Source organism: Melanerpes formicivorus, unplaced genomic scaffold (genome assembly GCF_026170545.1).
Source record: "Melanerpes formicivorus ecotype bairdi unplaced genomic scaffold, bMelFor1.0.p_v2 SCAF_2, whole genome shotgun sequence".
Taxonomy (NCBI): domain Eukaryota; kingdom Metazoa; phylum Chordata; class Aves; order Piciformes; family Picidae; genus Melanerpes; species Melanerpes formicivorus.
In genome coordinates this window covers 22,544,785-22,565,318 of record NW_027142354.1, presented here as the reverse complement: position 1 = coordinate 22,565,318, position 20,534 = coordinate 22,544,785, and the positions used below count along the sequence as shown (strand labels likewise).

General features: G+C 42.2%; 1 long non-coding RNA gene across 1 annotated transcript in view; it reads right to left on the bottom strand.

Moving 5' to 3' along the window:
• Nucleotides 1–4,902: 4,902 nt before the first annotated feature.
• LOC137448386 (uncharacterized) overlaps nucleotides 4,903–20,534 on the bottom strand; it is a 138,631-nt gene continuing 122,999 nt past the window's right edge. Inside the window, exon 4 of the long non-coding RNA XR_010989064.1 lies at nucleotides 4,903–4,973. This is a non-coding gene — a long non-coding RNA (uncharacterized lncRNA). The remainder of the gene's footprint in view (nucleotides 4,974–20,534) is intronic.

Below are 20,534 nucleotides of genomic sequence, written 5' to 3'. Positions count from 1 at the left end.
ATCTCCAGAAAAGGGAAGGAAGGGAAGTCTTTCACAATAAGACCATCATGCACACACACATGTGACACTTTTCTTGCAAATGAGCAGCACTGCAGAGTCAATATGTGATACACAGGAGATAGCTGTGAGGAAATGAAAATAAGAACAAAAAAGAAAGATACTCTTGTTTTTCTGAATGAAAAAAAAAAAAAAGGGTACTAGGCAGCTTCTGGAATTCAGAGTCTTCTCCTAATTCATATGAAGAAGCACAGGATACTTTTCATCCAGAGCAAGAAAAGAAAAAACTTGTAATAAAAGGCTTGCATAGATACCTTTTATTTATGTTGCTTAGTTCATAGATTGTGCTGGGTTTATTCATTTCCCCACCCTCTCATGTGTGTTATTTTCCTCTGTGACAGTTTGCAGAATAGTTTGCTGCTCATTAAATGATGAACAAACCATAAAATCCATGTTGCCACAGAACAAATCAAAAAGGTATTTGGAAATCAAATTATAGTTTTAATAATAAAATTGTCTCATTTTACCCTCATATGTCTTACTTAATGCACAAAATTAATGAAGAATGTAACTCAGATGCATCATTTTTTATGGCTGCTGCAGAAATCTTCAGTCATTATGAAGTCACTAAGAGCTGTCTTTGGTCATATGATACTTTTAGCAATTAGTTGCTCCATAATTTAAATACATTATTTTAATTTTCCATCCTCAGACACTCAACGGTCTAACATGTGTCAGCCAATTCATATTAGATGTGTAATATAACATATTTAATTTCTCTAGTTAGGTTTTCTTCATAGCTGTATTCTGAAATAACTGGACAAGAGAAAACTTTAATCTGGAACTGCTTAGTAACTACAAGTAATGTTCATGATATATTTGTCACAGACTGGTATTGTGGGACTATCATTCTCATTTCACAGATAAGAAAGCCCTGGCCAATGGAACTGGTTAGTTTTCTCAGAAAAAAAAAAAAAAATATGTAGAAAGTCTATAGCTATGCCTAGAATAAAATCCCAGTTCAGTGCTTTATCCATCGCACTACTGTTTCTCAATGGCGGATTGCAAATGTTCTTGCAATGCATAACGCTGAAATTGTTACATCAGACTAAATTAAATAAAATCTAGTTTCCCCATTCCATTATGTTTAAAGGTCACATATTCACTAATAACTATTCAAAACACACAATCACCAAAACTCTGTAGCTCTGTGCTAATATACTTAGCAGTGGGGTTTGGTTTGGGTTTTGTTATGGCTTTAAAGTTGAGGAGGCAGAATCATAGCATTCCTTTGCCTGAGACTGAATACCACTATATTGAGCAAAACAACAAAACACTACACTAGAACCTAGTGTTCCTTCCCAGATGTTTTTGCCCACCTGAAAAGGCTGAGGACCACAAGCTCCCTTCACAGATACTCCAGATTGCAAATGAACCCAAACCATGCAACCCAGAACACCCCGTAGTAGCACCACCAATGTACAAAAACCCAGAGTTACCACAGGCAGTGGGGTGGTTGTTCCAGCAATAGAGACCTGTTCAGCGCTTCCTCAGGTGTAATTCTGAGTATGTGCTGTGGAACCTCTGCCATGTGCAATCCAGAGGCTGGCTCCACTGCACATACGACATCACAGCACATGGTGCTGTGGTGCCTGTCACCATCATGTCCATGGCATCATCCATCTGCTTTCTGTGTGTTACTACCTTGTGATAGTGCTGAGGTAAGGCCGTTTGAAACAGTAAGCATGCTTGATCCTACATACTGTAGAACCCCAGCTGTATTGGATGCTGATCATGAACAGCTTCTATAATTTTCTAGACTTATATATCAATACTTCTTACGAATAGGTCTTCAGCCTCTGAAAGATGAGAAAATAAAACAGAGAAAGCAAATTGTTACAAAACCAGAAAAGGCTGTTTTTAAGCTGAAAAAGCAACAGAAAAATGTCTTTTTTAGTTCACAGAATCACAAAATGTTAAGGGTTGGAAAAGACTTCCATAGATCACCTAGTCCAACCCCTCTGCCAAAGTAGGATAACCTAAGGCAAGCTGTACAGAAACACATCCAGGCAGGTTTTGAAAGTCTCCAGGGAAGGAGTGTCACCAATTTCTCTGAGTAGCCTGGTCCAGTGCTCTGACACCCTCACTGTAAAGAAGTGTCTCCTCATGTTGAGGTGCAACCTCCTATCTTCCAGCTTGTACCCATTGTTCCTTGGCCTATCAATGGGCACCACCAAAAAGAGACTGGTACCTCCAACTTGACACCCACCCCTCAGATATTTATAGGTATTGTAAAGAACCCCTCTCAGCCTTCTCCTCTCAAGACTAAACAGCCCCAGGTCTCAGTCTTTCTTTACTGGACAGATGTTCAAGTCCCCCAGTCATCCTTGTAGCTCTCTGTTGGACTCTCTCCAGCAGATTGCTTCTCTCTTGAATTGGGGAGCCCAAAACTGAATACAGTATTCCAGGTGTGATCTCACCAGGGCAGAGTAGAGGGAGAGGAAAACCTCCCTAGACCTGCTGGACACACTTTTCTTAATGCACCCCAGGATGTCATTGGCCCTCTTGACCATAAAGACACATTGCTGTCCCATGGATAACTTGCTGTCCACTAGGATTCCAAGGTTTTCCTCCATGGATCTATTTTCCTGCAGGGCACCCCCTAACCTGTACTGGTGACTGGTGTTATTCCTCCCCAGGCGCAGTACCCTGAACTTGTCCTCATTGAATGTCATGAGGTTTGCCTGCACCCAGCTCTGCAGCCTGTCCAGATCTCATTGGATGGCAGCACAGCCTGACGGGGTGTCAACCACCCCCCTCAAGTTTTGCATCATCAGTAAAATTGTGGAGGGTATGCTCGATCCCCTCCTCCAGGTTGTTGACACAGATATTGAATAAAACTAGACCCAGTACTGATCCCTGGGGAACACCACTGGCCACAGGCATCCAACTGGACTCTGCACCACTTATCACAGCTCTCTGAAGTCTGTTGTTGAGACAGTTGCCAATCTACCTCATGGTCCAGTCATCCAACCCTCTTTTCTTGAGTTTGCCTATGAGGATGTTAGGGGAGACAGTATCAGAAGCCTTGTTGAAGTCAAGATAGATGATATTCACTGCTTTCCCTTCATCTATCCACTTAGTCATGCCTTTGTAAAAGGTTATCAGATTAGGCAAGCAAGATTTCCCCTTAGTAAATCCATGCTGGCTACTATTGATAACCCTCCCCAGCTGATCGCAAGTGTGTTTACTGTTTTTAATACCATTCTCTGTCATTGTTTTGTGGTGTTGCTGTTGGTGGTTCTTTTTGGAGTTTTTTTTTTTTTTTTAATTTGGTTGCTTGATTTTGGTTCTTTTTTTTTTTTTTTTTTTTAACATGACAGTCTTTTCTTCCACAATCCATCCTCAAGCCCAATATTTGATGCTGTGTGAAACAGCCTTGCAGATGGCCTTCCCTCTGGTTGACAAAGTTACTTTTTGGACACAAAATACTGCTTGACAACTCAAACATTGCTTTTATGAGATAACATATTTCTAAATACAGCTGACAGTGTAATACCAAGGCAGCTGTAAGCCAAGATACTCACCGGTGATGGGTCCTTTGAAAGCATCTAGTTCCTCTCAGTGAGTATCTGTTAATAGAAACACAGAACAAATTTGCACAAAACAAGATGAAGTGGTTATGGGACTCAGATTTATAATTTATATAAACATAACTGCCACCAGTTTTAGAGCTGAACTTGGGCTTACATTTGCATTCAGTGAGAATGATATCACACCACTGAGGACACTCTTAATGATATTTTGCAATTGTCAGATAATCTGGACAATTATTTCCAATTTTCTAAACCAAAACTAAGCCTCTCCTTCACTTGTATCTTATAACCACCAGGTTCCGGTGCACTGGGAGCCCAAAGCAAATGCCTAGCATTGGGAGCAAGGAATTTTTGAGCAGCAACTGGGAGCCAACTCTGAGCGGCGAAGGCCAGTTACAAACTTGCAATTTGCCATCGGGAGCTAGTCAGTGGGCAACCAGAGGTTTACCAGGTACTTTGGTCTCATCATACAAATGAAGAGACATTCTTCCTTTTCCTCTCCCACTCTCCCTATGGGACCTCTCTGCCTGTCTCTTTCATGCTAGCATATCTTCTCCTCTGGCCTAGAGCCCCTATATATGGATTCATGTTCTGTGTTTCTGCAGGTTAAGATTAATTTGACCCCACTGTTTGCTCTTCAGATAACAGTAATTCCCTCCTTTCTTTCAACATAAATGAAAATTTGTGCTTCATTTCATGCCCAGTTTATAGCTGTTCTTTTCTTCTTGCTATTTTTCCTGTCTACTCTCCCGTGATGAGTCTTACTGTCCTATTTGCCTCCCATGTATACTCTTCACAAAAAGTCATCCAATTTATTTTATCCTTATTTTTTTTTTATGACCAAGGCACAAAGCCAAAATATTACATTTAACAGACAGAGTAATATTTTTGCAAGCTTTTACTTAGGTACTGGAAGTCAATGCTGCACAAAATTGCCCTGCTAAATGAATGCAAGACAGTTTGCCTGGCTTACTCTAGTGTAAGGAAGCTGCAGCAGAAAGAAGAAAGATTATATATTCCAAATCATCTCAGCTATCCTCTTTATCATTATTATTGCCTCCATTTTCTACTGCATTTTAGAGTATATTCTAAATGGAATATTAATATTAATTTCTTTCTTCTTCATGAAGGTTCAGATAATTTGGGATAATTAAGGGAGAGAGGATAGAAGAATGCATCTTGGGGTTATAAATCTCCGGGGAATATGTTAGTTTTGCATTTTAGTGCTGCTGAAAAATGTAAATGCTTCAATTAGTGTAAAAATCAGAGGGTGCCTCTCTCATTAACAATGAGGCCTCTAACCTCTCACCTTGCCCATATCTGAATCAGAGGATTCTCAAATGGAGAAGTTGGCCCATTTTCCTAAATACAGAAATCACTCTAAAAAAAAAAAAAAAAGTAATCAGAAAATATCTCACTACCTCTTTTTTTTTTTTTTTTTTCCCCCATAAATAGCTAATTAGTTTCCAGAAAAGACTTATACAGAGAAGTTAGTGCCCTCTTGTATGTGATGGGTAAGCTGGTGTGCTTGTGGGTAGCATTACAATAGAGATAAGAGGTCTGGGTGTCTGCAGTACTGGGATGAATCTCTTCAATCTAAATATTCCATGTTTCATAACAAACTTGTCAATAATGGAGAAGAAGGCACTTTTGCTGCTATCCTACAGCTAACACAGCCTGAAACCTCCTAAAGGCTGATTGAAATCGATTCATACACAGGTGGAATGCTACAGATCTCTCTTCTCAGCCTTTATAAAGGGAGATTTAGTAGGAGATTTTTTATTTATTGAGAGATTCTTATTATACCAAGTTCAATACTCCTTCAGTCCACAGTTACCCAGAAAGGCACATTTAAACAAATGCCTGATGTATTCAGCGTGTGTGAGACCAGATAAATCAGAGGAAAAGAATATAGCTACTACCACACACATCTATTCTGGACACATTCATTTCTAAGCCAGAGGCTGGGAGGCAAGGAGAAAAGCACTGCCTGGACTGATGATTACATTTCCTCAGTGAATAAAACCCAAGTGCAAAACAGTAATGCAAAATTACCTGCTCCCTTTGCATAAAGAAGGTTCATCTGCAATGATTTCATTAATTGAACGATTAGCCTTCTGCTACCATTTTTGACCTGAGGTTTTTCCACTAATTTTCCTTTTACTGGAGGATCAGTTCTGGTCCTCCAGTGATATTAGCCTCAGTCAGTTCATCTCCACACTACACTCTTTCCTGGTCTGTGATGAATTCCCTAACACTTGAATACTTCCAAAGCAGAGTTTCAGTGCATACTATCTGTCAGGAAAAACTTAAGAAACAATAAAAAATCCCAGGCTTAGTGGAGCAGTGAGCTAAAGACCTGGGAAGTAAAAGAGTTTATTAGAATTGAGAAGTCATCATTCAAAAAGCAGAAGCTGTGTCCAAATGAAAGTAAAAGGGATCATAAACTCTGCCAGATTAAATGCAGAAATATAATTAGGCGGGGGGGGGGGGGGGGGGGGTGGGGAGGGAAAAAATAGAGAGGAAAAAAAAAAAAAAAAAAAAGGAGTGACAAAAAAAAAGGAGTAAGGAACAGTTAGCTGGAGCAATCAAAAGTAATACTGAATTCCTCTTCAAGCACAAAGGACCAAAAAGCCTGCCAGACAGTCTGTGGCACCCATGGACACTTTGATTGAGTGCTCAGTGAAGGCAAAGCTGTTGCAGAAGAGCACCACTGGTAGCTGTAGAAACTGAACATATTTCCTCACTAGAAATCTTTCTTGGAAGGCAATACTGAAGAGGAGCCCTCTGAAACATAACTGACTGTGAAGAGGCTATCATAACATTAGCATAAGAACTAACAAATTGGACTGGGAAAACCCAAGCAAGTAATAGTTGAATCCCTTACTTTTTGCATACCATGAATATTGAGATTATCAAATGTGATGTCAGGGAGGATCCAGAGAGCTACAGGACTGCAAGGTAATAACTCTAGTACACAAATTTGTAAAGGCAGTAATAAAGGACAGACATTACCTAAGATATAGAGTTTATAGTTTATAGTCTATGTGGAAGAGCCAATGTCAGTCCTGTAATGGGAAATTCTGCCTTATAAAATCCTTTACAGTTTTCTGAAGTTGACAAGCATATGGGTCAAGTGAGCCAGTCAAGCTCACTGGTGCAAAAGCTGACTGGTGCACCCTCACTGTAGACTGGGTGATACCTGGAACCATCAGACAATTTTCACTACATTTACACAGAAGCAAATCAGACCAAGATTAGGTGACAATTCCAGGCAGAAACCTATCAGGTCCATTAAAGAAAAACATATTTGGCTTTTGCAGTCTTTCTGGTGTGATGGTGAGAAATAGCACAACCAGGCCTCATATCTCTAAGATATTATAAAGAAGAAATTTCCCAACACTCACCAATGAGTGTCTCACCAGTTCAGTGTCTACTGGTTCAATTAAAAAGTTACTTTTTTTTTACACTAATTAGATTTAAAATGGTATGTAACACATTCCTCCTTCCCTAATCGTTTAGGAATCCAAGTAAGATCAAAAGCTGTAGTCTGACTGAAATGACCATACCATTTGTTTCTGTCAAATTTCCTGTAAAATATTAGTGAAGATGAATAACTTCTAATTGTATGAATGGAGAAATGTTTTACATCTCTTCTAAATTTCCTTAGTATCTGAGCTCCATATGAGCACATGATTTTATTAGGTTATGTCAGTTCACCATAGCAACTCTACTAAAGAAAGAGAGCTCCATCATAAAAGTTCCCAGTTTACAAAGAAAAATAAAATATCAGGTGTTAACACTGTAAAAATAAAATTGGGACAGAGAATTAGGGAATTAGGGAAGCTGTGATTTATAAAAGGGCCAACAGGGAGTGATTTCTGAAATCACAGTTTAGCAGCAGAGAAAATAAAGAAGACTGTGACTGAAGTCATCAAACAAGAAAATTTTCCAGTAAAGCAATAAAATACAAGGCTCCAAATGAAGCCTGGTTACCTAAGCTCTGTGTTTTTTCCCATTTGGCTCATGATGTACAGCCAGTTTCAATGCCTCGCAGGGGCAGACATAACTGTAACAGAATAAGAGTTGCTCCAGATGTCTTCAGATTCTGGGACTGGATTGTGGTTTGGACACAAAAACCTGTCTATCTATCAGGACATCATTGTGTGAGCTGTGAAGTGACACTGGGACCTGTTCATGAGTTTTTCCCTCACCTGTGGGTGCAGTAGCTGACATGTCAGTAACATGACCCACATTTTATATGTAGACCTGTTCAGTGCCAGGGCAGACATGCCTGCCTGCAAAACTGGGAAAGGAGACACCCTTGCCTTCACCTTCTTCACTGCTGCCTGCCATATTTGTTCTCAGCCTGTGACCTTGCATGCTGCCTGCTTGTCTTCTGTTTGAGTTTGCAAAGGTACAGCAGGAGAGATAACTGGGGCTAGCATTAATACAGTCCTCTGTGCTTTGTGTCCAGAGCAAGGGGAAGAAAGCCGAATTATTGTAGAAGGGGGTGTTGTGCTGCTGATGAATTGTAAATATATGTAAATAAATTTTGTATATGTTTATTTCATTTTATACTTTTATAATGTCTACTTTTGTAAATAAAATTTCATTTAAATTCCAAATTCTGAGTAAGTGTGGTAATTTTACTCCTTGGGGTCAACTTCAAAATTGTTGGGCGGTCCAATCCAACCCACAACACTGATGTTCCAAATATTTAAAACAAAATGAAAACTAAAGCATCTTGTACGAACACAGTATGTAAGATGAACCTTTCTGAGTAGCATATATAGTGAGCATCAAGAACAGTCAAATGTCAGCTTTTCACCAAAAAATCCCAACCTGTGTTACATCATCTAGACTGTAAGCCTGCCCCGCTGAAGCAAAGTGACATAGATTTTAAGCAAGAACTGCTCCAATAATCATGTAGTGTGATCTGTGCAACACAAGCCATAGGATTTTGTGCAGGAGTCCCTGCAGTGGTAATGACTACCTTTCCCTGCTGCAGCGGAGGCTCCTTACTACCCCTTTCAAATGACCTCTCCACAGGAGTCTGAGGGGAACAGACAGATATTAGACAAAAATATCTTTGCTTTTCCAAAAGGAGCAGCCATGAAGAAGTTATTAGTGGCTAGACTGCATCGCTAATACCCATTTGGGCACCAGGCAGTCAGGCTCCAGCTGAGCAGTGATACCAGGGTAGCAGTCCACTGTTCTGTGTCAGGACCTGTTGCAGGGTGCTCCAAAGCCCCCTTCCCCCACTTCCATCTGCAGAGGTTTGAATGGGGGAAGACAAAGGCACAAAATTCCTATCCCCTCCCCATGGGGGCTTGAGTGGGGAAAGGTAAAAAGGCGCTTTTCTTCCCGCCGGTGGTTGAAGTCCCTTAAGTGTATTCGCACGTGTATTCACCCGCACTGGAAGATGGAATTGTGACTGGCTGGGTTCTTCACACCCAGGATATATTGGCACTGGACACATTGTCAAGTGAAGATCTTAAATAGAGTGACCAGAAAGCGGTCTCGAGCTCATTTTTTGGACTCGCTGTGGACTCGGTTTCCTGGGATTCATGCTGGGACTCATTAGATTCACAGTGACATTAGACAGTAGCACTCAGACCTGTCTTGTCCTCGGACCTGCCTACCCTGGGGTCCTGGTCCCCACCTGTGCTGGAGAGATTCTCTTCCGTAAACTGGGGCTGCTGGTTGGAAACACGCCACCAGTGCAGCTTCTCTTGCACTGCTCAGACAGCACTGCTCCACGAGATTTGCCTTGTGGGAGCCTTGTCTAAGGACACTTTAACTTTGGCGGGTCCCTCTTCCTTTGGATTTGTGCCACGTGATCCACGAATTAGATTGTAAAGCTTGCCATTCTGGAGGCTGCCATGGAGGAGAGATCCAGGTCCTCGTGGGTAAAATCCAACTCATCGGCTTTCCCTAGGGTCCTGGCTTGCCTCTGATTTTAAGTGGGGTAAAGCTATTTTGCGGCTTAGCCTTTTCCATTTTCTGAATTCTCTAAATTGTGCTAAAGTTGCCCATAAGCATCCTGGTAGAATTCATGACTGAATAGAATCTGTAAATAAAATTTAACCAGTTTTGTATGTAATTTTGGGGCAAGATTTTTGGGAAAATAAAGAAAACTCTATTTTATAACTCCCACCTCATTAATATATTCCAAATTAAAACAGGACCATAGCTTTTTCCTGTTTCGCTGACATTCATGCTGCCTTTCACCCACTGAATATTATCATCACAGAAGCTTGAGTTTGTTAATGCGTTCTTAGCCACAGATCATTAGTAACCAGTTCTACTTTCCAGTAAGTTCCAATTGTTTTTATATGACACAGGACTCTTTTTTTTTTTTTTTTTCTTTCTCCCCTCCCCACTTCTTTCTTCCTCCTCTTTCCAATTTTCTTGTTGTAAAACAATCCTGCCTGAAAGCAATGAACGCCTTTCAGAACTTAAAACCCTAATGGCATGCATTTGTAAAAGAAGTTCTAAAGGCACCGTTATTCCTCACTTTGGCTTCACTGCTGGCTCACTGTCCACACGCATAATGCCAAGCTTTTTCCCACCAAAGTAGCAGTCCTCAGCCACAACTTCACCTTGACTGCTGAGTTTTATTTATTGCCTGAAAAAGCTAGCAACGGGATAACCCTCAGGACATTTGGGAGGACACCATGATGTCAGTGACCACTCAGCTAGGTATGGGAAGGATATAAATGAACCAATGGCTTAGGTAATTGTACCCACCAGGACCAGCTCTTGGTGTGTTTTTTTGGATATTCCCACTCCATCCATGATGTCTTCTCCCTCTCTACCAAAGCTTTTCTGATTCACAAACACACTTTCCATAGCTCTACATCTCAGTATTCACATTAGGCATGAAACAAGATTGCAGCTTGTCATTGCTTTCCATATTTCTGTTGGAGTGTCTTGTCCAAAGCAGGAAAAGAGATCTACTTCCATGGCTGCTATTTGCTCTCTATGCAAGCTGCTCATTAGCTACTGACTAGCAGCTGTAAGAAAGTGGTCTGCACCCCTGGTGGGCTACCGGCTGGCCTAGGTAGCATCTCTATGATTCTCAATAAATTGCTGGAGAACAGCAGGACATCACTGCTGAGGGGGAACCTACTCCTGCTCAGGGCCTGCCAAATCAATGTCATCAGCTTTTGCCTGCAGGATCCATGTTTGGATATCTCCACATAGAAATGGAGATTTGACCTGGACCTCTCTCTATGGATGCAACAAGCAGCAGGAGACTCAGGGTCAAAGAAACCAAGGTCATTACTCAGACAGCGAGCCTCACTTTCACCACTGTCCTAAAAAGAGTAAAGGAAGAGCAAAGAACAAATGACAGGGATCATACACCTCTGGAGGGACATTGTTAAGTACTTTACCCCAGGTAAAGTTCTCAGGTTGTCAGCACCAGGCAGAATCAGTATTCCACTACACCTCACCATGTCAATCCAGCAGGTGCTTTAGGGTACGTGGAGCCCTTTCTGATGACAGCAACATTCTTCCACTGGATTTGCATGGGCAGGGTAAGGAGATATTGTCTCCTTTGCAGACAGTATGCCAGAATATGAGTCAGCGCCAGTCTAGCCTCCTATAGTGTCATGCCCTGCCACCAGTGAGGGACCACCACACATTTACTGCTGTTAGCCCTCAGTAGGGGTAGCACTCCAAAGATCATAGAGAAAAGGGGGGAGGGGGGAGAATAAAAAAGAAAAAGGAAAAAAAGAAAAAGAGATAAAGTCTCTAACCCCTCCACAACTAAACATCATTACCCATCCTCATGCTTTCTGCAGAAGGAACCTTCTGCAAATCTGTGGGTCCCATTGCAGTCCCAAGTCTGCAACCCAGAGCTTCTCATGCCTTAGGTTCTGGTTCCCACCAGTAAACAGATGACAGACCATTGTAATAAGGCATTAGTAGCTATTTGACATGCAATCCATCCTCGAAAGAAACTGTGAAAACGAGTAAATATGTCCATGCCCTCACAATCAGAAAAGTAGGGCATATTGTGCCTAAGGGAAGGCTCAACTGCTTGTCTTGCTAGAGTGCCATGGGCACACTTCCAGATCCCAGAAGCACCCTGGCACACAGCTATTGTCCATCCCTGGACCACTGGTCTCTACCTTTCCTATAAACAGAGACTGTGCTTGGGAAGGAGTGGGGTTCTTTGGAGCCCTTGTAGAGCTACCAGACATGGCTCAGAGAGGAGAGCTACAGGGCAGTGGCAGAGCCAATGGGGCAGGCCCCTCCAGCTGCTGGAAGGATGGAGTGAGGGGCTGGCAGGAGCAGAAGGGTCTGACAGAGGTACATGGCCCAAATCCTGAGCAGCTTCTGTGGTGTGACACTAGCTGCAGCCCAAGAAGGGTCCTATCAATCCTGCCTGTGAAGTGGGTTTCCCTGCTCCATACCTGGATGGAGGATATATCACTGAGAAATTTTCATCCACTGTTTGCTAAGGGTTTCTCCCCAAAGAATCATGACTTAATTGCTGTTATTATCTTCATAAAGCTGTCCAGAGTGTTTTTCCAGTGGTTATTTAAAGCTTATCTAAAAGATACTGATAGCAGGAGAATGCCTGGTTAAAACTACAACCCAAATATGCCCATAGAAGTGTGGGGAAAATAATAGGTGTCCTAAAGCAATCATCATGTTTCTATAATTGATTGTATTGTTGTATTTTTTGATCCATGTGTGGCATGCACAGCACATCATTACAAAAGAAATGCAGCTAGAAGCTATATAAACAGACAATTGCAGACCAAGTTACTGTCAGGCTTCTGCAGGAAAAAAGATACCTTGGCAGAAAGTAATAATCATGCATCATAATTATTGAAAATTCTGCTTATGAGGCTCTCCAAAACATATCCCTAAAACTTTGTACACATTGCTGATGAAAAGTTGTTTAAAAATGCCTTGATCAGCTTTAAAAAAAATCAGTGTGAATAGTATGAATGTTTAGGGGAAACAAACACAGGATATCATTAGCTGTGTAGTATATATATTCTTTTTCCTATCTGATCTGTTGTAGGGAGAAAAGCTGGAAGCACAGAAGAAGTGATGAAGGGTTTTTTTTTTTAAATAGGGTGGATTTTTTTTTCCATGCAAATTCTTTGTTTCACCATATCACTACTCATAAGTCATAAAGTCTTAGAAATCTGAAGGATTTATCTCAGAACTAGATATGATCAAATAATTCACAACAGGATAGTTGTTTTTAAATCAACTCTCTTTTTAACATAAATCATTTACAAACAAGTCATTCTCACTAGGAATTTATTCCTATGTTTTTAATTGCCTTAAGGATTTATTTTTTTTTTTGGGGGGGGGGGCGGAATGTAGACAATGGATTTGCAAATTGATCATTCAAAATAGTTAGCTACTGTGAGTTGCCAGACAAAATCACATGTATTATTTCTACTGTGTGATTCAATCCTGGATTTGAAATGTCAACAAATTATCTAACAGGTATGAATCATTCAGGATCATCTCAGATAAAAATAAGGCATAAGAAAAGTTGATGAATTAGATGTCACTTCACATCTTTTTATGTCCTCTTTCCATACAATCGCCACAGTCCCCTGCCACTCAGCACATTACCTGCAGTCTGATCCCCAAGCATTGCATTCTTTCTTAACTCATCCAGGGAGAAGACGAACATCACATCACATTTATGAATAATGGGATTTTACATCTTTTCTCTTCATGTTCTTCCCAAGCCACTTGTGTTGGTGTCAAGGGTTAGGGCTGGGCCAGCCCCTAAATAGGCAACAGATATCTGCCCCAGTCCTTCTCCTTCCCAAAGGGAAGAGAAAGGAAGTAAAGGAGAGTGACTTATGAACTGGAAAAGTTAAACTACTATAATGAAAATAATAATAATTAAAAAAAAAATAAAAATAATAAAATGTACACAAACCAAATATTAAACTCAACACCCTTAATGGTAATTAGTCACCATCACTGCTGATGCTGTGGCATAAGGCCCAGACTGGGCTCAGCAGCAGACAGGAACTGAATTTAGGAGTTGGATTCTGAAACTGTAATTCAGAAACACTTGGATCAGGAACAAAAACAGAGCAGGCAGAATTTTCCTTGGACATTGGTCATTGAAAAAGAGGAAGAAAAGAGTAAGAGCAGAGCTTGACCGTCACATGATTCCTCAGCTTTCTAACAATTATAACATACATGGAAGGGAATACCTTGTTGGTCAGTATACAGCAATATGGACTGTCAGCCCCTCCTGCAGGTGCAGCCTTTTACTCTGCACGCATAACACAGTATACAGGATTTAGCAGTGACTTTGGTCTGCATACCAATCCTTAGTGTTGACCAGAAATATTGAGCATTGTCACTGCTAGAAGCAGATACTATCTTCCAAATTTCATGTTAACTTCAGAAAGTGCAGTTACTTAGAGGAGACTGAGCTGAAAAGTAAGATCACAGGATAGAATAGAATAGAATAGAATAGAATAGAATAGAATAGAATAGAATAGAATAGAATAGAATAGAATAGAATAGAATAGAATAGAATAGAATAGAATAGACAAGGTTGGAAGAGACCTTCAAGATCATCACGTCCAACCTATCATCCAACACCACCTAATCAACTAACCCATGTAACCAAGCACCCTGTCAAGTCTCCTCCTGAACCCTTCGAGTGACGGCGACTCCACCACCTCCCCGGGCAGTCCATTCCAATGGACAATCACTCTCTCTGTGTAAAACTTCCTCCTGACCTCCAGCCTGAACCTCCCGTGGCGCAGCCTGAGACTGTGTCCTCTTGTTCTGGTGCTGGCTGCCTGGGAGAAGAGACCAACCTCTGCCTGTTTACAACCCCCCTTCAGGTAGTTGTAGAGAGCAATAAGGTCACCCCTGAGTCTCCTCCTCTCCAGGCTAAGCAGCCCTAGCTCCTTCAGTCTCTCCTTATAGGGCTCGTGTTCCAAGCCCCTCACCAACTTCGTTGCCCTTCTCTGGACTCGTTCCAGCAAGTCAACGTCCTTCCTAAACTGAGGGGCCCAGAACTGGACACAGTACTTGAGGTGTGGCCTAATGAGGAGCACCTGTCTGTCAGGATCCAATCTAACTCTTCTCTCCTGTGTTTAATTAACCCAGTTACTGTGCTGGAACTTTGGAAGGACTTTGGGAGACCTCCCTCTGCCTGTCCTGCATTGTGCAGCACTACAGACCTCTTTACACATCTTTGAACAGCATGAACTGCCCTTGATGGACTCCCTCCTCCATCATCTACCATGTCCAGAAATCCCCCTTAGTAATTGGTTTTGAGAGTGCTTGAGTTCCCTTTAACTCTTAAATTACAGAATCACAGAATTGGTTAGGTTGGGAATGACCTCTAAGATCACAGAATTCAACCATTAACCTAACATCACGATGGACATTAAGCCATGTCCTGAAGTGTCATTTCCACCTTGAACACCTCCAGGGACGGTGTCTCCACCGCCTCCCTGAGCAACCTACTCAAAATTAGATTGGGAGAGGACCTGATGAATATAAAAAACACAGAAAGCTACTCCAAAGATGGGCAACTCTATGGGAGTCAGTATTGGCAAGAGTGGGTCATGGTCTCTTTCCCTGCTTTTTCTGTATAGAAGCCAAGGAAAGTCAGGCTTCCTGTTACGGCTGCTACTGAGAAGGATGTGGCATTATGTCAAGATTCAGCTGCAGCTGATGTTTCTACTTTTGTGATCCATTGCGCCATTTTTAGGATCCATCATTGCACCTCTTTAATGGCTTCTAGAGCTGTAGACCCAGGCTTTATGAGACTTTTCCTCTAGTTTCCTGAGCCAGCCATACCCAGCTTAGCTCTGTCCTTTTTCTTTAACCCTGGGCTTTTGCTGACCTTAGCATGACTTGTCTCTATGCCTTCCTCTTTAGCAATTTGATGTTACCTTTAGTTCTAGGAACTCTGCAAAAGAACTGGTGAAGGGTGACTCAGGTGCCTGAGATTAAATACTTGGATATAGTTACTGTGGGGAGAGATGTTGCTGTAATATTTAGTATATAGAAGCAAAGATCACAGAATTTTTTTCTCCTGTGAAGTAATTCATTACTGTGGCAAATCCTGTGAAGCCAGGAAAATACCTATGCAAAAAACATAAGAAAGACCTATGTTATAAAAGCATCAGATCCCACTACACCCCAGGGTCACTCTTCATGCTGGTGCCCAGGCTTTGTTCTTGCAGTGGAGTATACTGAGCAAGTGAACTGGGATGCAAGAAAAGGAGAGAGATTAACTGTCACAAGACTTGTCCTTTTCAAAGGAAGGCAAATGTACCTCACAATAACATCAGAAAGTGAATGTAACATTCACTAATCCCAGACAGATTCATGGCATTTCTCCTTGAAAGACTTGGAATTTAATACCACCATTACATCCAGAAAAGATTTCTCCCCACTAAAAAAGAAGTTCCTCTTCCAGTGTGTTGAAACAATTAGGTAATTTCCTTCTCCTTCCATACAAATTGAATCTCTCAAAGCTCATTTCTGCAAGTGCCATTGTTTTCTCAGGTGCATCAAAAGTCATTTTGCTGATCCACCATACTCTCTGAGTTCCTAAGCATCTCCAGCACCAGAGCGTTCCATGCTACAGCTATTTCTTGAGTAATGCTTGGACACGTTTCATGTTGCGTAACGCCTGGCACAGCAATCTGAAGATGTCTCCTCCCATTGTATTAGGGAGTGACCCACTGTTGCAAAGTCTGTTACTTCTTTTGAGAGTATCGAGTCTGTGGTGCCTCATCAAATTATACAGATTCCAAGGAGAGAAAAAGTAACTGCTCCAAGCTCTGAACTTTTCAGTAGAACACATCTGGAGAGCCTTCATCTACATATACAGCAATAGTGCCACTTCTTCCTGGTGAACACTGCATGCATTGAATCCTGCTAACATAGGATGACAGACAAGTAACAATAGGAGCTATGTTGACCTGGTGCTTGTCCTATCCTAAAATGAAATACTGTATGATGGACCAGCCACAGCTGCATGATTACAAAGAGCAATCTGTGGCTTCTAAGCAAAGCAGCTGAGAAGTTTAAAAAAAGAAAATTAAAATTTCAGCTTACCCTTCCCCATTCATTTCTGCACACACACACTGGATCTGAGGCCACAATCCATTGACTAAAATAGGCATGTAACTGAGAGTGACCTGATTTTTGTGATGTACTGAGCACTTGTATTGCTCTGGGACTTTACTACTGTCTTTCTTGCGGAATACAGGAGGCTCTGTTCCTCTGAAAATTTGGTACATTTGAGCAGGTACCTTAACATTAGGGGCTTTAACAGTTCAGTCTCTTAATTTATTATTCTGGAAACAGGTTCATTTGAGATTGTAGATAAATTAATACTGAATTAAAAAAAAACAAAAATCAGACAATTAATGTCTGGTTTCTGTAACATTAACCACACTGAATACCAGTGGAGAAGCAGGGATTACACATTGCAGTATGGAGGAGAGAGCAGCAGGAAGGGCAGTGGCAGGACTGACTGCTTTCTTATCAATGTGACACAGACCATGTGCTACAACAGGCAGTACTTATAGGAAGGGCAAGGGATGATTGATCCCATTCGACTCTCAGAAATCCTTTATGAGAAATACCCTCCGTTCTCCAGATAGCTCACTGACATTAAAGACAGCAGATTTTCATGTCAGGACTGATTATCCAGAAGCCCAGAGATGCAATTGTGCAAATCTCCGGTGGGATTCAGATCCAGGCAGAAAGAGGGTTATGATGGACCCAAAAGATGAACTGCAATCATCTGCCTTTTCCCCCTGCCTTGGTCTGCATCCTGCTTGCATCTAAGGTGGCAGGAACAGACTAATGCTTGCTTTCAAAGGATCTGAAGAGTCTCCTTAACTGTTTAAAGAAAGCTTTAAAAGTTATAATTCTTAAGTGACTTTCCTAGGCTGTTTGCTGAAGGTTACACAGGGCTAGATGTGAAGTTGTATAATCCTGTTTTGTTTTTTTCAAATGTCAGTAGGATAAAAGTAAAATTCTCCTTTTGGCTTTCTCCAGGCCCAGAGTAATCTGATGCAGCACAAATCAATATGTTCTTGAGACATCATTCCATGGAAAATGTAAATCACAATGTTATCTGATATCTGAGTTGTACAAACTCAAGCAAATTGCAGAAACTATAATCCTAAACTGTGAATCACTGCTGTGGTCTTAATCACTACCACTTTTTTTCCTGTCCATCAGCTCCACCATTAGCAAAGCAGTGGAAGCACGGATTAGACAACATGTACTTTTTAATGTTAACATGCCCTGGCGGTAAGAAACTGTAATGTGACAAAACAGTTTATCAGAAGCAAACTTTGAAACTACTTTCTCTCTCCTGTGTGCAAATATCCTCAAGCATTCACAGCCAGCACACATCCACCTCTACTTCCTAATGCAGAATCCCTAACAGAAGGGCATACTGCTAAGGAATTGTGGTTAGAAGGAGGCTCACTAATGCAACAAATGGTTGAGCAGAAAATGCAAACCAACAGATGCCAAACTATTTGAAGCCTGATACAGAACAAAAGGCCTGCCTCCTCAAACGAGGGCCAGTGATACAGAGCCCAGACAGAAACACATACCAGCTGGCTAGTCATGCAGAATGAAATCCCTCAAAGACTGTTTTCATCATAAGCAGCAGCTGACCTATCATGACTGACAGGACAGCTGACAAGAAGGCTTATGCCTTGGGTTAATAGTCTCAGTCGATATGAGCTACCACTTGCATCATGAGAACCTGTGGTACACATCTGTGTGGTACAACCTCATGTTCACGGGGAAATGGACCTACTTTTTGGCAGTCTGGCATGAGGCAAGAATCTATTCCCGTTCAAACTGGCATTAAGAACAGTGTGGCCAGCATGAGCAGGGAGGTCATTCTGCCCCTGTACACTACACTGGTTAGGCCACACCTCGAGTACTGTGTCCAGTTCTGGGCCCCTCAGTTTAGGAAGGATGTTGACTTGCTGGAACGAGTCCAGAGAAGGGCAACGAAGTTGGTGAGGGGCTTGGAACACAAGCCCTATGAGGAGAGGCTGAGGGAGCTGGGGCTGCTTAGCCTGGAGAGGAGGAGACTCAGGGGTGACCTTATTGCTCTCTACATCTACCTGAAGGGAGGTTGTAAACAGGCAGAGGTTGGTCTCTTCTCCCAGGCAGCCAGCACCAGAACAAGAGGACACAGTCTCAGGCTGCGCCACGGGAGGTTCAGGCTGGAGGTCAGGAGGAAGTTTTACACAGAGAGAGTGATTGCCCATTGGAATGGACTGCCCGGGGAGGTGGTGGAGTCGCCGTCACTGGAGGTGTTCAGGAGGAGACTTGGCAGGGTGCTTGGTTACATGGGTTAGTTGATTAGGTGGTGTTGGATGATAGGTTGGACGCGATGATCTTGAAGGTCTCTTCCAACCTGGTTTATTCTATTCTATTCTATTCTATTCTATTCTATTCTATTCTATTCTAAACCAATTAAGTCAAAAATCTCCACATCCCCAAATGTGCTCTGAGCAAGTCTTTGGCTCCTTAGGGGACATGTAGAGGTCTTCCCCAGTTCTGCTGGGATCAAATGGTGCTTTGACACATGGCCATTACCTCACAGTGATGGAGTGGGTCTGACATCCTGTCTAAATTACCATCTCCATCACTGCTGCTACAATTTTAGGTCCCACATTTCTCATCAGAGGTGCAGACCTGGATGGCTGGGCCTACACTTCGATTAGTCACTTTGTAATCCTTTCTAAGCAGACTGCAGACTTTTTAGTGGTTCATAGTGGGCAGTCTCACAGCCAATGCAAGACAGGAATGCAGAAAGTCCTGGGAAGAAAGGAAGGACACTGAGCAAGAGAGGACCTTTTTGTAAAGTGAAGACTTTGAACAGGAACGCAAGAACCTGGAAACTACAGGCCTGTCAGCCTGACCTCAGTGCCAAGGAAGATTATGGAGCAAATCATCTTGGGGGCAATCACTCTGCACTTGAAGGATGGTCAAGGGCTCAGGTCCAGCCAACATGGATTCAGGAAGGGCAGGTCCTGCTTCACCAACCTGATCTCCTTCTATGATCAGGTGACTGCCTGGTGGATGTGGGGAAGGCTGTGGATGTAGTCTACCTGGACTTCAGCAAGGCCTTTGACACCATCCCCCATAGCAAACTCTGAACAGCACTCTGTGCTGGGTTGGGAGCTGGCTGGAGGGCTGAGCCCAGAGAGTGGTGATGAATGGTGCCACATCCAACTGGCAGCCAGTCACTAGTAGTGTGCCCCAGGGATCCCTGCTGGGCCCCATCCTGTTCAATATTTTTATTGATGATCTGGATGAGGGGGTTGAGTCCATCATCAGTAAATTTGCAGATGACACCAAGATGGGAACAGTTGTTGATCGGTTAGAGGGTAAAAGGTCACTCCAGAGGTACCTTGACTATCTGGACAGATGGGCAGAGTCCAACATGTTGGCATTTAACAAGTCCAAGTGCTGGGTTCTGGCTACAACAATCCCATGCAGCACTACAGGCTCTTCCAACCTTATTGATTCTATGATTCTATGAAAATCCTCTGATGTGAATTCTTCAGAAGGCTAGCAGGCTACTAATATGAATAGAGCCCCTGCAAACTCCTTGTGAAGCAAGTGACAAGTGAAACCAGCTTGCAAGAAGGTAGATACAAAAGGGGAGGATATCTGAAAGAGACACACAGCAAGGGAGAGACTGTCAGCTGGAAAGTTCAGTTCTGCATAACAGCTCTAATAAAATTAGGAGACCTCCCAGAAAACAGAAATTTCAGCATCTCCATGCTTTTTGGTTTGCCTACATGCTGTGTGCAGCTCCATGTTTACATACAACTCATCTACTCTTCTCCTCAGAAGACCCACTCATTTTAAATGGTTCTGCAATTATATTTCTTCATAGCAGCAGACAGTTTT